Raw genomic sequence first — 11116 nt, forward strand, 5'->3', positions numbered from 1 at the left:
GGGGAGGGTTAGACAGTAACTGTTTGGATAAAATATTTAGAGGACTTGGATTTTCCCTGACTGATGGTTGGCCTCACTTTTGCAAAGTCTAACTGGGATCACAGCACTACTTGTGCTTGTGACACTTGCTTTGAGCTGTGTAAAGAACATGGCTGTGAAAGCAGCTGAGGAACTCGTGGGATGTGAGTAAAGGAGCAGAGTGAGGCTTCTGAAGGCTTGAAGGGAAGAGAAGCTTCACAGCCCTCCAAGGAGGGGAGATTTGCCAGATGAAAAACCGTTTGCACCTGGTGGGTTCATACAATGCTTCTTCTGCAAAAGCCACTGGCCATGGACCCGCCCAAGGCTGATTCTGTGGGCAGCAACCAGCCCAGGTGTGCCAACTTTCACCAGTTCACTGGGCAGTCAGGGCTGGCTTTGGGGTCAGCGACCACCAGGGACCCCCAAGGAGACCCCCAGGGCAGAAGAAGGGATGTGCAAAGGGGTGGGGGAAATCTGCAATGATTTTGGGGCAATGATGATCGTGTGTGTGTTTCTGGTGGGACAATCTGGGAATGTGTCTGTGAAGCACAGTCTGCAAACAGGAACATTCCTGAACTCGGCACCCACGGCTTTGGGAGGGGCTCTCCCCTCGTGCATCCGGCCCAATAAAGAATGCTGCTGCTTCGTGCTGCGCTGGTGCTGAGGAGGTTTTGTTTCACTGAAGTTTTGGGAACACCTCTGTGCCTGTGTCACAGACCCCCAGAGCAGCTGTGATGTCAGGAAGGGGCTGTGTGACATCACAGAGTGGGTTGTGACATCACAGGGTGGCTGTTTGACATCATAGAGTCTACTGTGACATCATGGAACAGCTACGTGACATCACAGAGTGGTGCTGTGACATAACAGCTTGGGCTGTGACATCACTGGGCAGACTATGACATCACAGAGATGGCTGTGACATCACAGGGTGCTGGTGTGACAGCATAGTGCAGAGTTGTGATGTCACAGATACGACTGTGACATCACAGGGCGCTTGTGTTACATCACAGAGTGGTCGTGTGACATCACAGGGTGGCTGTGTGACATCGTAGTCAGCTGTGACATCACAGAGCTATCACAGTGATATCACAGAGAGCACTGTGACATCACAGATGGGTGGTGTGACATCACAGAGTGGCTATGACATCATAGGGTGGCTATGTGACATCACAGAGTGGTTGTGACATCCCAGGGTGGCTGTGTGACATCCCAGGGGGTTGGATGCCATGGCAACCCTCAGCAGTTCCAGTGCCCTTGGAAACCCCCCCAGGCCCCATTGCTGCAGTCAGGCTCCGTGGCCACTTGCCCGCAGAGCTGTGGCTGCCCTCGGCTGCCATGGCAGCCCTCAGGACAGAGCGGTGCCGGGCTGGTGCCAGCTACAATTGCAGTGACACTCGCTGATGCCCTCAGGTGCCACGGCAGCGGCCACAGGGACCCGTTCCTCACTTTGGTGCCACGGACACCAACGCTTGGCCCCGCTGCCATGGGCATTGGCACGGTCACCTGCACTCAGGGCCCGTGGCCGGGCACTGCTGCCATGGACACGGGCACGCAGCCCTGGGCCACAGGCGGCTGCCGTGGCCACCAGCCCAAGGTCCCGTGGCCAGGGCCGGGGCCATGGAAAGGAACCCGTGGAGCTGTGGTGATGCTGGGTGGCCATGGGGTGCTGCTGTGGGCTGGGCCACAGGGAATTTCCTTGCCAGCCCTTTCTCTGGGGCTGTGTTTGGCTCGGTGCTGAGCACAGCGTTGCTCACACTGAGATGGTTTTGTTCTTGCTCAGCTTGCACAGAGCCAAGGCCTTTCCTGCCCCTCGTCCGGCCGTGCTGGCGAGGGGCTGGGGGTGCGGGGCAGCTTGGCAGGGGTCACAGCCAGGACAGCTGACCCCAACTGACCCCAGGCATATCCCAGGCCACAGGACATCATGGCCAGTGTATAAAGTGGGGGGAACAAGGAGGAAGGGGGGACATTTGGAGTGAGGGTTTTTGTCTTCCCAGGTAACACTCAGGCAGGATGGGGCCCTGTTTTGCTGGTGGGCAGGGTCAGCACCAAAGACACAGACACCAACTGAAGGACTTGTGTAATTTATAGAATGGAAATCTGCAAAGACTTCTCTTTCTAAATGGACTGAACAAGGTTATTTTAGAAGTGGTAAACAGACTGAACATCTCAAGGGTTGTCTTTTTACATTGTCAGTAGGAGAAAGGAGGAAGGTGGAGGGAGGAGGAGAGTTCTGATGGTGGTATAATTTTTTTTTTTCCTTCTTTTAGGTCTGTTAATAAACTTCTTTATATTCTTTCAAGTTTGGTGCCTGCTTTGTATTTCTCCTAATTCTTATCTCAGAGAAGATAAACAGTAAATGAGTATTTTGGTCCAAACCACTACACTAAATTGGTGTTTCTGCCCGGTTACAAACTGAACCCGCTACAAAATGGTGGGGAATGCTGGCAATTGATGAGACCTGTGAGATAAAGATTAATTAGGAGGAATATTGGGCAAAGCAGGTATTAAGTCATAAGTTAAGTAGCATGATTGTGAGACACTTATATTGTAATTGTACTGAAATGGCTAGGGGTGGAATATGGTAGAAGTTGAATGTAATTTTGATAATAATTCTTAAGTCCTAGAAGGGATGTCCTTGCTAAGGGGTGCTTACAGCTTCCTCTGGGACCTGACAGAACCTAGCAGCGGCCAGTTTGAATATGGACAATTCTTTAAGCCACTTAAAGTTGTGACCACCTCTGTGATCCACACTTAAGAACAGACAAACCCCCCCAGCTCTCTCTCTCTCGTTTCTGGCGCTGGGACAGGTGGCTGCGGGGCCCGAGCGGGGCCCAGTGGGCCCGGCCCAGGCCCTGCTCGGGCCAGGCCATGGCTCCAGGATGACCCCCCCAGCAGGGCTGTGGCAGCCAGAGCGGCTCGGAACTCCACCCCCCCTCCACTGCGGCCAAGATTTCAGCAAAGCCGCACCTCTGTCCGGCAGAGGTCAGGTGACAACAGCGATAAGCCACACAGCTGCAAGGCCGAGGTGAGATTAACCCTTTTATTGCTGTGAAGAGCTGGAAACCTGAGGGAAGAGAGAGAGGAGATGCTTAAAGCTGAAATTCTGTTGTGAAGCTGTGATATATCAGAGTATCCTGTGGTAATTTCATGAAGATATGGGGGGTGGAGTGTTCAGCTCGTAAGCAAAAGCACCTGCGCTGAGATAGGCAGATGCTGACGCAGCTGTAATTTCATGAGAAGTTTGCACAGGGAGAGATGGACCAGATGAGGACTTTTGCTCCAAACGGGAAAGGAGAAAACCTCAGTACCTAGAAATGCTCCCAGAGATAGTCCTAGAGATGAAGATGAGGAAGACCCTTTGCTCCCAGGGAAGGAGAAGGGCCTCTGTTTTTTGTTTCTGAACGGCTCAACCTTAAAATTGTACCCCAAAAACTTCAAGAGTGGACCCTTGAAAGCAGTTGCAGGAAAAGCTGCAAGTCGGGGGAAGGGACTCACATGCGAGCAGAGAGACTCCTCTTCCTAAATGGACTGAACAATATTTGGAAGTGGGCGGCTGGCTCGTTGTGATAATGTTTTCATAGCATGAGCAAGAAGAGACTTCTCTTTGTAAATGGACTGAACAAGGTTATTATGGAAGTGGTAACAGACTGAACATCTCAAGGGTTGTCTTTTTACATTGTCAGTGGGAGAAGGGAGGAAGGTGGGGGGAGGAGGAGAGTTCTGAAGGTATGGTGTAATTTTTTTTCCCTCTTTAAGGTCTGTTAATAAACTTCTTTATATTCTTCCAAGTTTGGGGCCTGCTTTGCATTTCTCCTAATTCTTATGTCACAGAAGATAAACAGTAAATGAGTATTTTGGACCAAACTACTACACTAAATTGGTGTTTCTGCCCGGTTACGAACCGAACCCGCGACAGAGTGACTGGGAATATGCTGGATGGAACTGGGGTACACTGGGAGAGACTGGGAGTTACTGGAACTAAAGTGAGGGTGAAAGAGAGCAACTGGAACCATGTGGGGCACAACTGGTTCATACTGGCAGCGACTGGGAGCACACTGGGGTCACATTTGGATCATATTGGGAGTGACTGGACTAATACTGGGAGTATCTGAGAGTGACTGGGAACACACCATGCATATCATCCCCCCTACTGGGGGTGACTGGGAGCAACTGGGAGCACGCTGGGGGCAAATGGCATCATACTGGGACTGACTGGGTTGATCTAGGAAGCAACTGGAACCATGCTGGAGGCAACTGGGACCATACTGGGAGTGATTGGAAGCAATTGGGATGATAATGGGACCATACTGGCAATGCTGGCATGTGACAAGGATCATACTGGAGGTGACTGGGATCATACTGGTGTTGAAAGGGAGCAGCTGGGATCACACCTTGGCCTACTGGGAGCAACCGAGAGAAACTGGGATGATGCTGCAAGCAACTGGGAGTAACGGGGAATGACTGGATGCATGCTGGAGGCAACTGGGATATTCTGGGCATGACTGGGATCATACTGGGATAACTAACACCTCACTGGGGCCGCTGGGAGTGTCTGGGAATGACTACGGACATGCTGAGGGGAACTTGGAGGTACTGGGAGTGTCTGTAACCATACTGGGATTGTCTATAACCATACTGGGATTGACTGGGATTTACAGAGCCTTCCCTGGGACAGCTGGAAGTGATCCCCCCGTTCCCCTGCCCTCCCTCGGGCACTGCCGCATCTCCCAGCCTGCGCCGCCGGGATCTGCCCGGAGCAGCGCGATGGCTCCAGCGCTGGGGCTGGGGGCTCCTGGGGCGGCGAGGGGGGACTGGGACCCCAGCACCCCCGGGACCCCCCTGAACCCCTCATCCTGCACAGGGACCCCCCTGAATCCCCTACTGCCGGACATCAGGACCCCCCTGCTCCCCTTTTCCCGGCCATCCCATGTCTCCCAGCCTCCAGACCTCCCGTGTGCTTGACCCTGGGATGCCCTGGAACACCTCGGACCCCCATTCCTGCCTTTCCCAGCCCCCAGCCCCACCTTTCTGCAAGACCAGAGACCCCCTGAACTCCCCGTTCCCGGGTGCCCCCACCCTGTTACCCCCCTTCCCTGGGCACAGGGAGCCCCTGGAACTCCCTTCTGCCTCTCCAAGTCCCTGCCCCCCATTTCCTCGGCCCTGAGGCCCCCCTGCACCCCCATTCCTGAGAACCGAGATGCCCTTTTACCCCTTTGCCCGGCACTGAGACCCCCCTGCACCCCCTTATCCAGCACCAACCCAGCCTTTTCCCGGCCACCCCCCTCTCCCAGCCCCCAGACCCACCCTTTACCCTGGGACCCCATTCCTGCATTTCCCAGCCCCCCAGCACCTCCTTTCCTCACACTGAGGGCCCCTGGCACCCCCTTTCCTGGGCACAGGATTCCCTGGACACCCCATCCCACCTCTCCCAGTCCCTGCACCCCCTTTTCTTGACTCTGAGCCCCTGAACCTCCTTCCCAGCTCTCCCAACTCTTCAAGTGCCCCCTTTCCTTGACCTGCAGACCCCCTGGATCCCCAAACTCCCACCCCCCAGATCTCTGTGTCCCCCCAGTTCTCCACCCCCTGCAGTACCTGGAAGTGGCGCTGTCAGGGCCCGGCCCGGGGGTCCCCCAGTCCCTGATCACGGGGACGTGGACGGGACCCCCTCCGAGCGCTGCCACAGCGAGCGGGGCCGGATGGAGCCGCAGGCACGGGGATGGGAGCGGGAGCTGAGCCGGGATATTGGGATAGCCAGACCCGGGATACTGGGATGGCCAGACCTGGGATACTGGGATAGCCAAACCCGGGATATTGGGATAGCCAGACCCAGGATACTGGGATAGCCAGACCCGGGATACTGGGATAGCCAAACCCGGGACATTGGGATAGCCAGACCTGGGATACTGGGATAGCCAGACCCGGGATATTGGGATAGCCAGACCCGGGATACTGGGATAGCCAGACCTGGGATACTTGGATAGCCAGACCCGGGATACTGGGATAGCCAGACCCGGGATACTGGGATAGCCAGACCCAGGATACTGGGATAGCCAGACCCGGGATACTGGGATAGCCAGACCTGGGACATTGGGATAGCCAGACCTGGGATATTGGGATGGCCAGACCCGGGATACTGGGATAGCCAGACCTGGGATACTGGGATAGCCAGACCCGGGATACTGGGATAGCCAGACCTGGGACATTGGGATAGCCAGACCCGGGATATTGGGATAGCCAGACCCGGGATATTGGGACGGCCAGACCCGGGATATTGGGACGGCCAGACCCGGGATATTGGGATGGCCAGACCCGGGATATTGGGATAGCCAGACCCGGGATATTGGGATGGCCAGACCCGGGATATTGGGATGGCCAGACCCGGCTCAAGGAGAGGAACCGGCACGCGGCCGACAGTGACCTGGAGACGGGGCCGGTACAACCAGAGCGGGGGGAGTGGGGGGAGCCGGGGGCTGGGCTGGGATCTGTGGGAATGGGATCTGTGGGAGTGGGATGGGATCTGCGTGCCTGGCATAGGAATGCAGGGAGCTGCAAGGGGCTCCGTGGGGCTGGGACACAACTCCATGGGTCCGTTCTCTCCTCGTTCCCAGGTCTCCCCACGGTGCAGGTGGTTTCCAGCTGCGACCTCCTGTCCAACGGAGCGTCCATGGATCCCACCGGCACGGCTACGACGGGTGGGATTTCATCTCCTTCCAGCTGGCATCCGGGAGCTTTGCGGTGTCCGACGGTGCCACCCGGATCCCCCAGAGGTGCTGGGAATCCAAAGGGATCCTGGCAGAGCAGATGAAGCATTACCTGGGACACACCTGTGTGGAAGAGCTCCCAGAATACATCGGATGTGGTCAGGAGGCTCTGGAGCACAAAGGTGGGTGTGGGAGGGGGAGGGGAATTCCTATGGGAATGTGGGATTCAGGAATGGGGCACTTGGGAATGCAGGAATTCCCATGGAATTTCCACGGGCAGATCTCACTGTCACCCCAGTCAGGTGAGAATTCCATGGATGGATCTCCCCCCAGCCCACTGCCATGGGAATTCCATGGGGAAATGATTGGAATTCATGGCCAATCAAATGACAGCGGTGAAATGAGAAGCGATCCCTGCTGCGACTCGCTGGGACATGAATCCCAATCCTTTCCCCAGGCCGGGTCTGTGGTGCCCGTGGCAGCGCCAGGGGAGTGCCCTCTCCCTGCCCCGAGCCGAGCTCGGGCCTTTCCTTCGGTGTTCTCTGCCCTGCCCGGGGCAGGAGGGCACTGACGGAGCGGCTTTGGTGGCACCGGGCACCGCCCGGGCTCCGGCCACTGCAGGTGGCTCCGCGGGAATGTCCAACACCAAAGCTTCGAGCCAACAACAGCTCCTGGAGGGGATTCTGCCCCCTCTGCCTGTCCTGGGAGCCCAAGGGCAACGCCCCGGGCACAACAGCCCAGAGTGCTGGAGCACAGTGTCCCTGCGCCAGGCCGTGTTCCCTGGCTGTCCCCTGTCCCTCGGCTGTCCCCTGTCCCTCGGCTCTCTGGGGCCGGGGGTGGCAGCAGCCCTGGGGGAGAACAACCCTGAGCCCCAGCTGGGCCAGTTCCCCCAGTTCCACCTGGGGTGGGGCCCAGGTCACTCCCAGCATGGGCCCTGGGGCTCCCAGTCACTCCCAGTATGATTCCAGTCACTTTCAGTTACACTCAGTATGATCCCAGTCACTCCCAGGATGATCCCACTATGATCCCACCATGGTCCCAGGTGTTCCCATTCACCCGTCTGTGCCCCCCAGATTTCTTCTGCAGCCCCCCCGTCAGAGTGGGGGGTGGAGGCCGAGTGCTGGTGCCCCCCTGCCTGCAGCAGATCCAGCGGTGAGGGGAGTTCAGGGGTCCCTCAGCATTTGGGGTCCCCTGGGATTTGGGGTGAACCCCCCGGGTCCCCCAGGATCTCCCTGAACACGCTGACGCTGCCCGTGCGCAGCGAGAAGGTTCATACCCGGCACGGGGTCCCCAGCTCTGTCACCGGCATCGCCCAGGTACCCCAAAACCTCCCGGGAATCCCCAACACCCCCCGGGGAACCCCAACCTCTCCTGGGACCCCGAAAATATCCCCAGGACCGCAAAGCCCCATGCAGACCCCCCAAAACCCTCTCAGGACACCAAAATTTCCACGGGACCTCCCAACACCCCCCGGACCCCCTTGAGAAGGTTTATACCTGGCACGGGGTCCCCATCTCCATCACTGGCAGGGAACCCAAAACAGCCTTGGGACCTCCAAATTTTCCCCCCGGGATCACCCAAACCCCCACTTTGGGACCCCTGAAAACCACCCTCGGGAACCCCCCAAAACCACCGTGACCCCAAAACCCCCGGGATCTACAAAACACCGCAGGAGCCCCTCGCGAATGTTCACATCCAGCACGGGGTCCCCATCGCCATCATCGGCACCACCCAGGTACCCCCAAACCCTGCCGGGACCCCCAAACCCTCCCGGGACCCCCAAACCCTGCCGGGACCCCCAAACCCCCCTCCGGGGCTCCGCTGCCGGAATCAACGGGAGTGGTGTTGCCCTTTTAACGGGAGTTACAGTGGGCACCGACTTTACCGGGGCATCTTAAAGCGCCGATGGTAGAGCGAACCCCAAAATTTCACCCGGGGGGCACTCTCCCGTTTGCTGCACTCGGGGGAGCCCCGAACGGCGACGGCTCCTGGGCTGAGCCCCGCACTCAGCCGGGGCTGGGGAGGGAACGGGGAGGGCTGGGACGGGCTTTGGGGTGCTGGGCTTAACTGGGGGACCCCACTGGAAGCCCTTTGCCGCTGTCCCACCTGCCCGGATCCCCCCTCTCGCACCCCTTTGCCGCTGTTGCCCCAAAGCTCCGCTGCCCCAGCTCGCTCTGGGGTGACCCAGCCCTTTCCCATCGTGGCCCGGCCCGGCCCCGCTGCCCCGAGAGCTCCCGGGCCGCGGCCGCAGGCACGGAGGAAGGGCAGGAGGAGGAGGAGGCGGGCCAGAGGAGGAGGAAGAGGAGGCACGGGGGGAAGAAGGAGGAGCCGGAGCAGGCGGAGGAGGCTCCAGGTGCGGGCAGCGCTCTCTGGATCCGCAGCCGCTCGGGCCGGGAGCATCGCCCGCCCCGCATCCCGCAGGTGCCCGGGGAGGGGGAGCTCGGCCCAAACATGCCGGGCGGTGTTTTTGGAGGGGGGAGGGATATTTGGAGCTCGCAGGGAATCGATTTGGGGCTCGCTGTTTCATGCTGTCTGTCGGGGCGGGCGGCGCGATGTTTGGAGCTTGCGGGACTCCAAAGGCGAGCCGCAGATGCCCCGGCGGGGGCGGATATCGGGGGGTCCCGGGAGGTGTTTTTGGGGGTGGCGGTGGCGGCAGAGCCCCGGCGGGGGCGGGGGGATGCGGGTCCCCCCGCGGTGGGGGTTGGGCTTCCCGGGCCGGGCCCTCCGAGCTCTGCCGGGGCCCCGTGGGGACGGCGCGGGGCCGGCGGGGGCGGGGGGACACCGGTTTTGGGGAGCCCCGGGAGAGCCGCGGCTTCCCTAAGCGGGACCCCGGAGAGAGGAGAGCCCCAGAAGGCCAAAGCGGGGAGCCCGAGAGGGGGGACCCCTGGGATTGGCGGGACCCCGGCGGGGGGGTCTGGGGGCTGCAGGGGCGGCACGGCCGGGAAAGGGGCTCGGGGGTGCCGGGGCTGGAAAGGGGCTCGGGGGTCCCGGGGCTGGGAAATGGCTGCTCCCAGTATGAGCCCAGTTCCCTCCCCGAGTGGTTCCAGTTTCCTCCTCAGTCCCAGTATGAGCCCAGTCAGTCCCAGTATGATCCTGGTCACTTCCCCTCACTCCCTGCAGATTCCCTGTTGCACCCAGTATGAACCCAGTCACTCCCAGTCACTCCCCATTAGGATGCAATTTGCCCCCAGCACAGTCTCAGTTGCTCCCAGTTCCTCCCACTTTTGTCCAGTGTGTTCCCAGTTCTCCCAGTTGCCCCAGGATAGTCCCAGTCACTCCCAGTATGATGCCAGTCTCTCCCAGCAGAGCCCCAGTCACTCATGTTTGCCCCCAGTTGCCCCCAGCATGGTCCCAGTTCTCCCCAGCACATTCCCAGTCACACCCAGTGTGGTCCCAGTCACCACCCACATGGTCTCAGACACTCCCAGTATATCCCAGTTGCCCTGACCATTCTCATGGTCATTCCCAGGCACTCCCAGTTACCTCAGCATGGATCAGTTGCCCCCAGATTTATCCCAGTCACTGCCAGTACATCCCAGTTGTCACCAGCATGCATTCTATCATTCCCAGTTCCTCCCAGTGCATCCCCAGTAGGCTCTCAGCATGGGCCTGGTCGCTCCCAGTAACCCCCATTGACACCCACTATAATCCCAGGATGATCCCAGTCACTCCCAGTATGATGCCAGTGGTGCCCAGGGTGTTCCCAGTTGCTCCCTGTCAATGCCAGCATGAGCCCAGTAGCCTCCAGTATGATCCCCGTGACTCCCTGTCTCTCCCAGTATATCCCAGTCACCCCCAGCATGCTCCCAGTCCCTCCCACTTCTTCCCAGCTGCTTTCAGCACGATTCCAGTTGTTCACAGCCACTCCCAGTCAATCCCAGTATGATTCCAGTCACCCTCAGTATGATGCCAGTCTCACCCAGCATGGACCCACTGTGATTCCGGTATGATCCCAGTTGCCCCCAGCATAGTTCCAGTTGTTCCCAGTTCCTCCCAGTATGATCCCAGTTGCCCCTAGAACAGTCCCAGTCACGCCCAGTTGCCCCCAGCATAGATCCAGTTGCTCCCAGGTGCCCCCAGCATGGTCTCATTTCCCCCCAGCATGATCCCAGCTGTTCCCAGTGTGGTTCCAGTCACCCCCAGTATGGTTACAGACACTCCCAGTATATCCCAGTTGCCCTCAGCATGCTTATAGTCATTTCCAGGCACTCCCAGTTGCTCCAGTAAGGTTCCAGTTACCGCAGAATGATCCCAGTCTTTTCCAGTTACTACCAGGGTCCTCCAGCGTGATCCCAGTTTCTGTCAGTCTCCCAAAGTGTGGTCCCAGTTGCTCCCAGTATGATGCCAGTTGTGGTCTCAGTCCCCTCAGCGTGGTTCCAGTACCTTCCAGTTGATCC

Source organism: Coloeus monedula (assembly GCF_965178545.1).
Source record: "Coloeus monedula genome assembly, chromosome: 32".
NCBI lineage: Eukaryota > Metazoa > Chordata > Aves > Passeriformes > Corvidae > Coloeus > Coloeus monedula.